The sequence below is a fragment of the Macaca mulatta genome, chromosome 11, assembly GCF_049350105.2.
Source record: "Macaca mulatta isolate MMU2019108-1 chromosome 11, T2T-MMU8v2.0, whole genome shotgun sequence".
Taxonomy (NCBI): domain Eukaryota; kingdom Metazoa; phylum Chordata; class Mammalia; order Primates; family Cercopithecidae; genus Macaca; species Macaca mulatta.
Window position 1 is genome coordinate 94,429,720 of NC_133416.1, and position 14,351 is coordinate 94,444,070.

Consider the following 14,351-nt stretch of genomic DNA (forward strand, 5'->3'; position numbering starts at 1 on the left):
TTTGTACTCTTTCAGATTTTTTGATGTACGTATTTAGGGCTATGAAATCTCCCCTTAGCATTGCCTTAGCTGTATCACAGAGGTTTTGATAGGTTGTGTCATTATTGTCATTCAGTTTGAAGAATTTTTTAAATTTCCATTTGGATTTTGTTTTTGACCCAATACTCATTCAGGAGCAGGTTATTTAATTTACATATATGTGAGTGGTTTTGAAGGTTCCTTTTTGAATTGATTTCCAGTTTTATTCCACTGTGGTCTGAGAGAGTGCTGGATATAACTTCAATTTTCTTAAATTAATTGAGGCTTGCTTTATGGCCTATCATATGGTCTATCTTGGAGAAAATTTCATGCACCATTGAATAGAATGTGTATTCTGCGGGTGTTGGATGAAATGTTCTGTATATATCTGTTAAGTCTATTTATTCCAAGGTATAGTTTAAATCCATTGTTTCTTTGTTGACTTTCTGCCTTGATGACCTTTCTAGTGCTGTCAATAGAGTACTGAAGTCTCCCTCTATTATTATGTTGCTGTCTGTCTCATTTCTTAGGCCTATTAATAATTGTTTTATAAATTTGGGATCTCCAATGTTAGGTGCATATTTGTTTAGGATTGTGATATTTTCCTGTTGGACAAGGCTTTTTACCATTATATAATGCCCCTCTTTGTGTCTTCTAACTGCTGTTGTTTTCAAATTTGTTTCATCTGATATAAGAATAGCTACCCCTTCTCGCTTTTGGTGTCCATTTGCATGAAATGCCTTTTTCCACCTCATTACCTTAAGTTTATATGAGTCTTTATGTGTTAGGTGAGTCTCCTGAAGGCAGCAGATAGTTGGTTGGTGAGTTCATATCCATTCTGCAGTCCTTTATCTTTTAAGTGGAGCATATAGTCCATTTACATGCAATGTTAGCACTGAAATGTGGCATACCATTGCATTCATTATGCTCTTTGTTGCCTGAGTACTTTAGTTTGTTTTCTGTTTTTGCTTTTTAACTTGTATTTTCGTTTTATGGGGCCTGTGTGATTTATGCTTTAAAGAGGTTCTGTTTTGATGTGTTTCCAGGATTTGTTTCATGATTTAGAGCTCCCTTTAACAGTTCTTATACTGATGGCTTGGTAATGGTGAATTCTCTCAGCATTTGTTTTCTGAAAATGACTGTATCTTTCCTTCACATATGATACTTAGTTTCACTGAATACAAAATTCTTGGCTGATACTTGTTTTGTTTGAGGAGGCTCAACATAGGGCCCCAATCCTTTCTAGTTTGTAGGGATTCTGCTGAGAAATAGGTTTTCCTTTATAGGTTACCTGGTGCTTCTATCTCACAGCTCTTAAGATTCTTTCCTTTGTCTTAACTTTGGATAACCTGATGACAATGTGCCTAGGTAAAGATCTTTTTGTGATGAATTTCCCAGGTGTTCTTTGTGCTTCTTGTATTTGCATGTCTAGGTCTCTAGCAAGCCCAGGGAAATTTTCCTAGATTATTCCCCCCAATATGCTTTCCAAGCTTTTAGAATTCTCTTCTTCCACAGGAACATGGATTATGCTTAAGTTTGATCATTTAACATAATCCCAGACTTCTTAAAAGCTTTGTTCATATTTTCTTCTTTTTATTTTGTCTTTGTTGGACTGTGTTAATTCAAAGACCTTGTCTTCAAGCTGTGAATTTCATTCTTCTGCTTGTTCAAGTCTATTGCTGAAGCTTTCCAGAGCATTTCACATTTCTAAAAGTGTGTCCAAAGTTTCCTGAAATTTTTATTGTTTTTTCTTTAAACTATCTATTTCCTTGAATACTTCTCCCTTTACTTCTTATATCATTTTTTGGATTTCCTTGCATTGGGTTTTACCTTTTGCTGGTCCCTTCCTGATTAGTTTAATAACTAACCTCCTTAATTCTTTTTCAGGTAAATCAGGAATTTCCTCTTGGTTTGGATCCATTGCTGGTGAACTAGTGTGATTTTTGGCAGGTGTTGATGAGCTTTGCTTTGTCATATTACTAAGATTGTTTTTCCGGTTCCTTCTCATTTGGGTAGGCTCTGTCAGAGGGAAGGTCTAGGGCTGAAGGCTGCTGTTCAGATTTTTTTGTCCCACAGGGTGTTCCCTTGATGTAGTACTTTCCCCCTATTCCTGTGGATGTGGCTTCCTGTGAGCCAAACTGCAGTGATTGTTGTCTCTCTTCTGGGGCTAGCCACCCAGCGAGTCTACCCAGCTCCAGGCTGGTACTGGGGGTTGTATGCACAGAGTCCTGTGATGTGAATCATCTATGGGTCTCTCAGCCATGGATACCAGTGCCTGTTCCGATGGAGGTGGTGGAGGGTGCAATGGACTCTGTGAGGGTCCTTAGCTTTGGTGGTTTAATGCTCTATTTTTTTGTTGGTTAGCCTCCTGCCAGGAGGTGGCACTTTCCAGAAAGCAACAGCTGTAGTAGTGTGGAAAGGGACTGGCGGGGTCAGCGTCCTAGAATTCCCAAGATTATATGGCCTCTGTCTTACACTACCAGGATGGATACGGAAGGACCATCAGGTGCGGGAGGGGCTAGGTGTGTCTGAGCTCAGACTCTCCTTGGGCAGGTTTTGCTGTGGCTACTGTAGGGGATGGGGGTGAGAGTCCCAGGTCACTGAAGTTGTGTACCCAGGAGGATTATGGTTGCCTCTGCTGAGTCATGCAAGTTGTCAGGGAAGTGGGGGAAACCAGCAGTCACCGGCCTCACCCAGTTCCCATGCAAACTGAAGGGCCAGTCTCACTCCCACTATGCCCCCCACAAGGGTCCCTAGTCTGTTTCCAGGCAGTGGGTGATACAAGCTTGAAAACTTGCCTGAGGCTTTCTGCTTCCCAGCTGTGAAAGAAAAGGGCTTGAATTCTTCCCCTGCCTGTGAAGTCTACAAGCCAGATTTGCACCCTCCCCAGAGTTCTGGCCAGGAGGCTTCTCACCCTTTTCAGATTGTTACAAAGCTCAGCTAGAGATTTCCTTCTGCCTGTGGAGTTTTACCCCCTGCTCCCTGGCCACCCTCCTGATGGATCCCTGTGGTATCAGGCAGGAATGGGCTGCCTGGGGACCCAGTGAGCTCCCAGGGCCTTTCTGCTACTTCCTCTACCCCTGTGTTTCACTCGGCTTGGCTCTCTAACTTGATTCAGCTCCACGTAAAGTCGGAAAGTTCTCCTGCAAACAGACCTTCAACTTCTCCAGTGCGGTGTGCGTTCAAGAGAGGAGGCTCTCCCTTTCCCACTTCTGAGGTTGGGGCGCTCACAGAATTTGGGATGTCTCCCGGGTCCTGAAGGGGCAGTCTGCTTCCTTCGGAGGGTCTGTTGGTCCTCTCAAGATTGCTGGTTTGTTTTTGCAGTCGATCTGGAGCTAAAATTCACAGTGCAAGCCTCTGCATGTTGCTCTGTCCAGAGCTGCAATCTAGTCCTGCCTCTCGTCTGCCATGATCCCAAAATCCTCCTGCAGTTTATCTTAACACTCACAATAGAAACTGATTTGGCTGATTTTAGAAAGGAAGGTCCTTTACATTTGTACATCTTTCCGAGAGCACGGAGTACTTGACTACGCTTCCTCACCCAGCCGTGGCCTGTGAACTCTCTCTCAGAGCATAGCTGCCTTCCTCTGTTTTAACTTTGTGCCTCTCAGTTATCCATAGGGAGTCCATTTTGCTATTAGCCAGGGGCATATTTTAACAGTATCATTTCTAATTCTGGCAATAGATTAAAAATATGTGCACTCCAGTTGGATAAAAATGTTTCTTTGTATAGAATATCACTATCTGTTCATGAATCTAAACATAGTTCTTTCCTAGCATACCTTCCAAAGATAATGTTTATTTACTTTCCTCTAATTTTCAATATTTTATTCAAGGTGATCGAGTTAGACTCAATTTTCCCATCTGTTAACTCTACCCATGGATAATTTGTTTACTTCCATAGTGTTCCCTTTGTATTACCATATTTTAGTGAATTCAATGAATCACATAAAAATACTACCAGTTTTCATTTGTTGTGTGCCCACTAATTCTTGAGTTCAGTTAAAACTTGAAATTATTCTTTTAAAATGCCACAGTGCATTTAATTACTGACTTGCTGCTATACAGTTCTTTATTATACTAGAGCTAACCATAGTTTTATTGTTTATAAAAAGTTCATTACTAAAGGGTGTTTAATAGTTATCTTCTAGCATTTTAAAATGGCATAGTAGTAATCAGCCCTCAAAGGACTGTGTCTACTTAAGGTTAGCTGAAAAACACAGCAGCCTAATTAGCATCCCAAATCACCACCCTGCCATCTGTTATCTCTAGGAGAAGCAGAAGAAAATGTAAATGTCTGGGAAATAAGGGCTTTGTGTGAGAAGTCCAGATTTTTTATTTTATTATTTTTTTTCATTTTCTCCACAGTATTTGTAGTGGTACTAACAGTGCCATAATGAAAAGACTTTTTTCTTTCCTGTTATCTTTTTATTCTTGAGAAGCGGGCATAAGGAGAAGTGTTAGAGATACCAAAACCATGGAATCATAACATGCATATATCACTTCAGTCTGCTTTTGAAGACCAAAATAAAATGCAAACTAGGTGAACAAACAGAACTTTACACTCTAGAGCTACTCGCCTGACACCTTGTACTGAGATGAACTCATTACAGAAACGACACGTTTTTCAAATAGGTAACATATTTTGCAGCCAAATTTGAAAACTGCACAGCTCTAATCTTACTGATAGCCACTATATTTATTTTTCACATACAATTAAGTTTCCATAAAAATAATCTATGTTATGATACAAAACAAATGAATAGTGTTGTAATGTTTTGGACTTTAAAGGAAATTAGTTTTTTTTTTTTTTTTTTTTTTTCTTTTTTGAGACGGAGTCTCACGCTGTTGCCCAGGCTGGAGTGCAGTGGCGCGATCTCGGCTCACTGCAAGCTCCGCCTCCTGGGTTCACGCCATTCTCCTGCCTCAGCCTCCTGAGTAGCTGGGACTACAGGCGCCCGCCACCGCGCCCGGCTAATTTTTTGTATTTTTAGTAGAGACGGGGTTTCACTGTGGTCTCGATCTCCTGACCTTGTGATCCGCCCGCCTCGGCCTCCCAAAGTGCTGGGATTACAGGCTTGAGCCACCGCGCCCGGCCAGTTTTTTTTTTTTTTTTTTTAAACCACTATATTACTCTTTGTTCTACAGGAATTCCTTTATATCAAAAAGAAAGTTAAACTTTATTACGTTTAAACTAATGAGGCAATGGGAATATAAATAAGGAAGCTGGTCAAGTACAGTGGCTCATGCCTGTAATCCCAATACTTTGGGAGGCTATGGTAGGATTATCACTTGAGGCCCAGAGTTTAAGATCAGCCTAGGGAACATAGTAAGACCCCATCTCTGCAAAAAAATGTAAAACAGAAACAAAAACAAAACTTCTCAGCTGGGTGTGATAACACACACCATAGTCCCAACTACTCAGGAGGCTGAGGAGAGAGGATCGCTTCAACCCAGGAGTTTAAGGCTACAGTAAGCCGTTATCATAGTACTGCACTCCAGCCTGGGCAACAGCATGAGACCCTCACTCAAAATTTAAAAAAAAAAAAAAAAAAGGAAAGAGATACACAAACTGGTTTGTAATGAAAAGAAGACAATAAAACTTAAACTTTTCTCATAATTTCTATTTTTTCATCCCACCGAGGCAGCTACTTTGAAGACCAAAATCATTTCTGAACTTTCTGTGATTCATGTCAAGAAAGTACTCTGAATCCATATAAAAAGATAGTAATTTCAATTCTAACTACTTTTGGTATACTATATATACAAACTGATCAATCAGTTAATAAAGTATTTCAAGGTAATATAAAAATTATTTTGTCTAAGAAATTATAGTTGCATACCCTGGAAATCATGCAATCATGATTTTTAACTTAAAAGGGATCTTGTTTATTTTGACTGTATAAAAATAATATATAACAGATTACAATAAGATGAAAGAATAAAATCACAAAATTTTTTTTCAAATTTTAATAGTGAACTGATAAAATATTTTACATTTTATACTATTGCTTACTTTTATTTCTTTATTCCTGGATATAATTCACTACCAGAGAGAGCATAATAATAAACTTTTAAATATATATTCATTCTGGTTTAATCACTTAGGAAAATATTATTGAATGCTACTGTATGTTAAGCAACATCTTATAGAGTGGAGTAGATTAAGAGTAAATATCTACTGTTCCATTCCCATAGAGTACTATCTACTGTGTGAAAAATATATTAATCATATAATGGCACAATGTAAGGAAAAGCATAAGACACACACACAAAATCTGTGTAGACATATGATGAAATCTGACCTAGACTAAGGGGCAGGGGTTCAAATGAAAAACCTGAGGGAGCAACCCTTTACTTAAAGTCTCAAAGATGAAGAGGAGTTAACTGAGCAAAGAGGTCAGAGCTTTTAAGCCACACACAGAAATACTCTATATTATGAGGAAGTGTGACATTTTTAAGAAAAAGAAGGCCACAGAAAAAAGAAGTGAACTATAAGACAAGAAGCTGAAATGTAAGCAAAGGACAATCCATACGGGGCATTGTTCTCAGTCCTAAAATATTGGTAAACCACTAAATGGATTTATGCCACAATGTTATATAGTCATATGTGAATTTGAAAAGAGTACTGTGACTGTGAAAGAGATACTGTGTTGTTCATCTGGTTTCCAGGCTGCTGGACTACCCTATAAAGAGGTTATATTTATTTAAAGTTAAGAGCAGCAGATAATGAGCCAAGTGGATGAAGATGAGAAGTTATTTGATAGTATTTAATAAATTGTCACCTATTTTGTAACCTTTTTGATTACATAAGCTTGAATAGAATTAGTTTTTTCCATATGTAATACTATGTATATTAATCATTCATGTAACTTTGATAGATTGATTGATTGGTAAAATATGATAGATGAACATAGGAGTTTATCTCCTCTCTCTCACAAACCCATTGTGTTAGTCAGTCATACCATTTTCTAATGTTTCTACCGCTCCACTTTGCAGGCATATGGAACATAAGCCCTTCCCCATCCAACTGAAATTAGGCGGCTGGGTGTGGTGGCTCATGCCTGTAATCCCAGCACTTTGGGAGGCCAAGGTGGGTGGATCACAAGGTCAGGAGATCAAGACCATCCTGGCCAACATGGCGAAACACTGTCTCTACTAAAAATACAAAAATTAGCTGGGCATGGTGGTGTGTGCCTGTAATCCCATATACTCAGGAGGCTCAGGCAGGAGAATCACTTGAACCAGGGAGTCAGAGGTCACAGTGAGTCAACATTGTGCCACTGCACTCCAGCCTGATGACAAAGCAAGACTCCATCTCAAAAAAAAAAAAAAAAAAAAAAAAAGACAGAAAAAAAAAGAAAAAGAAAAGAAAAGAAAAAGAAATTAGGCATGGACATGTGACTCACATGGACTACTGACAAGACTAGAGAAATGGGTCAATGAAATCTTTTTTCTTTTTTTTTTTTTTTATACTTTAAGTTCTAGGGTACATGTGCATAGCGTGCAGGTTTGTTACATATGTATACTTGTGCCGTGTTGGTGTGCTGCACCCATCAACTCGTCAGCACCCATCAACTAGTCATTTACATCAGGTACAACTCCCAATGCAATCCCTCCCCCCTCCCCCTCCCCATGATAGGCCCCGGTGTGTCATGTCCCCCTTCCCGAGTCCAAGTGATCTCATTGTTCAGTTCCCACCTATGAGTGAGAACATGCGGTGTTTGGTTTTCTGTTCTTGTGATAGTTTGCTAAGAATGATGGTTTCCAGCTCCATCCAGGTCCTTACAAAGGAAATCTTTGAGTATGTGGCAACTAAGGTAGATTTTGCAACATTATCATAAACTACCTAGAGAATGTTGGAAAAAGAACCTGATAAAAACGTTAAACATTTACAAAATTATGAATAAAATCTTGCCATAGAATTTACGAATGGGTTACAAAATATATATTTAAAAAATTTGTGAGAAATAATTAAAGTTACTTTAAGCTAACAAAACTGCAACAGCATAATTATTTTGTAGCAATAAAAACAAATTAATATCTCAGAGACACATTGAAGGATGAAGTTTTGGATTGTTACATAACTCACTAGAACTGAATAAGGAAAGACTGAACTAAGTTAATGACATTGGGACACTTGGTTTTCCACCAGAAGTCAGGTATACTTAGATGTCCTACTTATACCATTCATATGCCATGTAATATGAAATAAAGACCTAAACTATAATAATTTTAGCTATTAAAACCAAACTATAAAAACAATAGGAAATCGTTTAACAGATTATGTTTCTGTTCTTAGACAGGCAATATCTTCTAAATAAGATTTAAAAAGCAAAAGACAAAAATAATTCATATTAGATATTTGATAGTACAAATTATGCAGGCAGACAGACACGCACACACACAGGACAAAAATCTCCATAGAAAAGGATCAAATCAAGAGACATACTGTAGGAAAATACATATAACACAGAAGGAAAACAAAGAGTATTAGAATATTTTTTTAAATTTACGAACTAGTAATATATATAAATGATATAAACAAAATTGTTCCAAGAAATACACAAACACACACAGACACACAATCAATAGAAAATTTTAAAATGTTCAAACTTAGAATATTTAGGCAAATTTTAATGAAAACAGTGAGATTCCATTCTGTCCTTACTTCAGAAATCAAGTTTCAGAATAATTAAAAGACATAATTAAAAAATTAATTATTTTAAAATCTCTATTTTTATTACCACATACGTGTGTTTACAAACATGTAGAAAAATGTCTGGAAGGATCTACAACTAACTACTTTCTTCTGGTTTTGAAAAGAAGAAAGCTGTAATGAAGCAGTAGTCAAGTAAGATATTAACCTATTTGTAATACTCAATATATTAATAAGAAGATTGTGTTCACATATTTGTAAAAGTATACATTAATTTTAGAATTATAGAGATCTTTATGATTTAAAAGGGAAATGTTTTGTAAGTATTAAGGCACAATTTATTATTTTTTTGGACAAAATTTTTAACATTTCTGTATTTAAACATCATTTTTTATACAACAGGAAAGTAAAATGTACATTAGTTTTATTGAGTCAGACAATGGAGGTGAAGCTGTTAAGAAAAAATAAACTCCGTATGAGGTAAGTTACAATACTTCTATAAATTTGCTTGAACTTTAAGGAAAAAGTGAGACTAAATTATGTATATATTTTCTATAATTATGGTATTTAGATAAGTATAAATGTTATCAATCAATGCTTTCTCTTTAGAATGTCTATTAACAAATAAATAAATTACTTTATTGCTTCAAATATATTTTTAATTCTTTTTTTGACTGCCATCTCATTACTATTAAATTTTAATCCATGAGAACTTTGTAAAGGAGTTTGTGTCATCATTCCTTTTAGTTAGTTCTATCATTGGAAATAGATTAAATAAAATTTGTCAATTAGAAATTATGAATATCACAAAATGTAATATTTTGGGAATAACTATTAAAATTATAAAGTTCATAGGAAATGTAAAATAGGATTATATTTTTAATTCTAAAAAGGAATTAAAATATTATTTTAAAATTAATATAACTACTTATACATGTAATTAAGAAATAGTGTAGTTATATTAAAGAACCATAGTATTTCTAATATTTTGAAAGGCATAAGAGAGGTAAAGAAGAGAATTCATAGTCCTTAATAGACCTCTGAAATTCTTTTTTCATTGATTATACTGTACCACAGCTATAATTTCAACTATCTTCAAGAACAGAAAAAGTTAAGTAAAAGAGCAAAGCATGCTGATGTAAAAGCAAGTAACTCTGCAAGCATGCTGATGAACTAACTTGTAAAACTTCTCCTAATGTCAAGGAGAAAAGGGAGGAAGAGGTGACCTAAGGCTGGCGAGCTGGAGGGCTGTCTTGGGCCAGTTGGATAGAACAGGCATTAGTCAGCTCCTAGTAATTGTTTTGCAAGTATGTTGACCGTATTGCGAAACCTTCAGATAATTTACAAGAATACAGGCCATCTGGGCCGGGCTCAGCGACTCACGGCTGTAATCCCAGCTCTTTGGGAGGCTGAGGTGAGCGGATCACCTGAGGTCAGCAGTTCAAGACCAGCCTGACCAACACGGAGAAACCCTATCTCTACCAAAAATACAAAATTAGCCGGGTGTGATGGTGCATGTCTGTAATCTCAGCTACTCAGGAGGCTGAGGCAGGAGAATTGGTTGAATTCAGGAGGCAGAGGTTGCGATGAGCTGAGATCGCGCCATTGCACTCTAGCTTGGGAAACAAGAGGGAAAGTCTATCTTAGAAAAAAAAAAAAAAAGGATTCTGACATCTGTTTTTGTTTTGTTTTTAATTCGGAAATTATTCTCAGTTAATGTTGTCTTGATATTTCTAATGTAATGTGGGTCAAAATAGCAACTTCTCATCCCATACATTTGACTTAAATATATGATTATGATTTTCTTTGGATCTTGTGATCTGTGGGTATGCTGATACGCCCATTGCAGAGTTAATTTGGCACTGCTGGCACATAATATATAATTTAATGCATCCATGTATTTACTTACATTTTACTTTTACCCTGGAATTACCAGCTTCCTAGTACCCAGTAAATTCTCTAACAACAGTTAAAGAATGGCTTATTTTCCAGTTTCGCAGAGAAATGTCAACTTCTCTATGTTTTTTATTATCTTATATACTAATTCTCTTCCTCTACATGTATCTAGGTTTCTATACTAAAAGCACTGAACATTCACTTTTATGTTTTTAATAATTATGTATCTGTTTTATCCACTAAATTGTGAGTTTCCTAAAAGTAGATACATAAATTGTTCATTGTTGATCTTAGCCTATGGTCTAAGGGCCTTGTATGAACAGACATTCACAACTGTTTGTTGAATTGCATTGGTTTGAATTACAATATGTATTAAAATTGATTTATTTTATATGTATGTATTTATCATATCCATAAACTTGCCGTGAACCTGTCTACATGTGAAGCCACATTCTTGGTGCAGATGATACAAAAACATAACAGGTTCTCTGACATCCAAGGAGATTAACATTTAAGGAAATTGACATTGAGAAACATCAACAATACATGTTTTTAATATACTAAAATATAGAAATTGCAATAAATTATGTGCAACTTGCTGTGGGAACATTTTAAACAAATGCTTAACATTTGTCAAGCACTATTTTGACCTATGCACTGTCCTAAATTTATATTTATGCAAATAATACTTGTAGCAACCCTATAAGGAAGATACTCTTAGGATATATTCCTGGTGAAACACTTAGGAAACTGAGTCACAGAGATGTTAAGCAATTAGCCCAAGTGTCATATAGATCTCATGTGACAAAGCCAGAGTCTACATCTTAATTACTATAAAGTTTCACTTTATTACTTGGAGATAGGGGTTAAGGATTAGGGAAGCCTCAAGAAAGATAGAAGGTGGTAGTGAGTCTTGAGTTGATTTTAGAACTATGAGATGGCACTTACATGATGAAATAAACAACACCAATGGCTCCTGGGTGAGTGTTGGGCAATTTCCAGGTGGGAGAAACTGTAAATTTAAAAATGTGTCTCCAATCTTGGGTATGAGGAGTATAAAAGTGAGAATGAGCTTGAAAATATAAAAATGATACACATCATAAGCTGAGAAATGAGGAGTCACTGAAATGCTGGATTTGGAAATAAGGCTCTCAAACTTGTTATATAAGCAAACATTTTTGGCTATAAAAGTAAAAACAACAAGCTAGAAAACTGGAAAAAATTGAATACTGAGTTAAAACAATGAAAGGAATCAAAAAGAAGGAAGAAAAACTTTGACGCTTCTAGGCAACAAAGCAAACTGTAAGATTATTTTTTGCTAAAAAGTCTATATTCCCAATGAAGAAAATGATTTTGCCACAAGCAAAATAAAAAGAATATGAAAGAGGGAGAAAAAAAATTGAAACCTTGAGAAAGCTATTGACACAATTTAACTTTGCTCAGGCTGATGGAGTAAGAAGAAAAGATGGAAAGCATCGTTAAGAGACCAAGAAAAAGCTGTGGGAAATTACAAAGAGCTGAAAAAGCCTAGTGATTAATTTCCATCTAAGAGTCTATTTTCAAAAGACACTTCGTTTAGAAAAAGTTCTTTTTATAACCATAGTACTAAAATTTTCCATGGCCTTCACCATTCTGTGACTTAGAAAACATTTAAAATGCATTACTGGGGTCTGCTAGTGGTTTATGGGAGCCCAATAAATAATCTCCCTTTTTCTGAACCAAGTTCTGAACAAATTTAAAAATACAAGAATGAATAAAAGTAGAAGAAAGATTAAAATGTTACCAGGTTAATTTTTTTTAAAGTTTTCACAAGTTAAAAAAATAAATAAGAGACTGTTCTGTAGCCATGACAACAAATAGCCAAGAACAGTTTCATCAAAAGTTTTATACCATTTTGATATTTCTGTGAATAATCATGTCAACTAAGTTTTGCAACCAACCAGTCAGTATTAGACACTCCCTTCTGAAAATCCACCAGTCAGGAAAGCACCCTCTACAAACATCTGTGACTGCCAGCCTATCCACAACAGTCTCACCTGAGTAACCCCTCCAAAAAATGGCATCAAACCTATAAGCTTTTCAAAATCCACTAATCCTAGCAGATTAGTACTTCATGCCACCCCAAACACTTGTAACATCAGTACTCTGCTCTGCCTTGGAGCTGTGCCTGGCTAATATATCTTTTCCTTAGTATACCAAGCAATATATTTAAATTTTCTTTTTTAAATTTCAGATATTGAATAGCAGTTTAATCACCTGCGACGTCTTTATTATTGAAATATACTATGTTGGAGGCTCTAAGACTGTGTTAGAGTCAATGTCCTGGTAACTGAACCCTATAAACAGGCAGATATCCCAACTTGAGCATACTAGATTGGGGCAAGTCCCACCACTCTGTAGGGCACAGGAACCTGTCCAGATCTGACTGACAGCAAAGTGGAGAGGAAGTACTCTTACAAGCAATTTGTTCCCAAAGAGAAAAAGGTAGAAGCTGAATTGAACATGCCCAGTTTATTTTTCCTAAATTTACAAGTCAGAAAAATGACTGTCCTTTGCCTGAGGCAGAATGATTAAAGAGGCAGAAAAATACCAAGAATGAGTAATGAAAGCAGCAGAAAAAACACTTAGAGGGCATAGGTAGAGCATTTGTCCTATAATAGGTTCTAGCAATTACTTATTGAATATAAAATACAAATAAAACTGCAATAAAAATATGTTAGGTTAAAGATAACTATATATTAAGTGGTATCCTAGACTATTTAGGCTGCCATAACAAAATACCATACACAGGCTAATGTTAACACTAAAAGTTTATTTTCTCACGGTTTGTGGAGGCTGGAAGTCCAAGATCAAGGTACCAGTGAGATAGGTTTCAGTCCAAGGCCTGTACTCTTGGCTTGAAGGTAGCTACTATTTCACAGTATTCTCACATAACCTTTTCTTTCTGAGACCTCTCTCTGTCTCTTTCTATCTCCCTTTTCACATGAAGTGACCAATCTTCCATGATTAGAGACCCAGCTTCATGATCTCACTTAACCTTAATTACTTCATAAGGACCCTATCTCAAATATAGTCACATTGAGGATTAAGGCTTTAATATGTGAATTTTGGAGGGACACAATTCTGTCACTGCCTCCACCAAAAAATTCATGCTCTTTTAACATGCAAGATACATCCCAAAAGCCTCAAAAGTTTTAACTCAAACTGGCATCAACTCTAAACTCTAAAGTCCAAAGTCTTATGTAAATATTCTTTTTTTAAAAAGTTTTATTTCACTAGTTTTAGGGGTACAGGTGGTCTTTGGTTTCATGGATAAGTTCTTTAGTGGTAATTTGCAAGATTTTGGTGCACCCATCACCTGGGCAGTATACACTGTACCCAATATGTACAATATGTATGTCTTTTGTCCCTCACTCCCCTCCCAAAATTCCCCCATGTTCCTAAAGTTCATTATATCATTCTTATGTCTTTGCATCCTCATAGCTTAGCTCCCAGTTATAAGTGAGAACATACAATATTTAATTTTCATTCCTGAATTATTTCACTTAGAATAATGGTCTCCAACTCCATCCAAATTGCTTCAAAAGACATTATTTTATTCCTTTTTATAGCAGAGTAGTTATTCCATGGTGTATATATGCCACATTTTCTTTATTCATTCATTGGTTGATGGGCACTTATATATGCCCATCATATATAATTGTAAATATATGGTTGGTTCCATATATTCGCAATTGCAAATTGTGCTGCTATAAACATGTGATGTGCCTTTTTCATA

The 14,351-nt window shown here is 36.2% G+C and overlaps 1 pseudogene; it reads left to right on the forward strand.

The window, feature by feature from the left end:
- LOC712933 (alpha-actinin-1 pseudogene) overlaps nucleotides 1–14,351 on the forward strand; it is a 53,527-nt pseudogene that overhangs the window by 26,365 nt on the left and 12,811 nt on the right.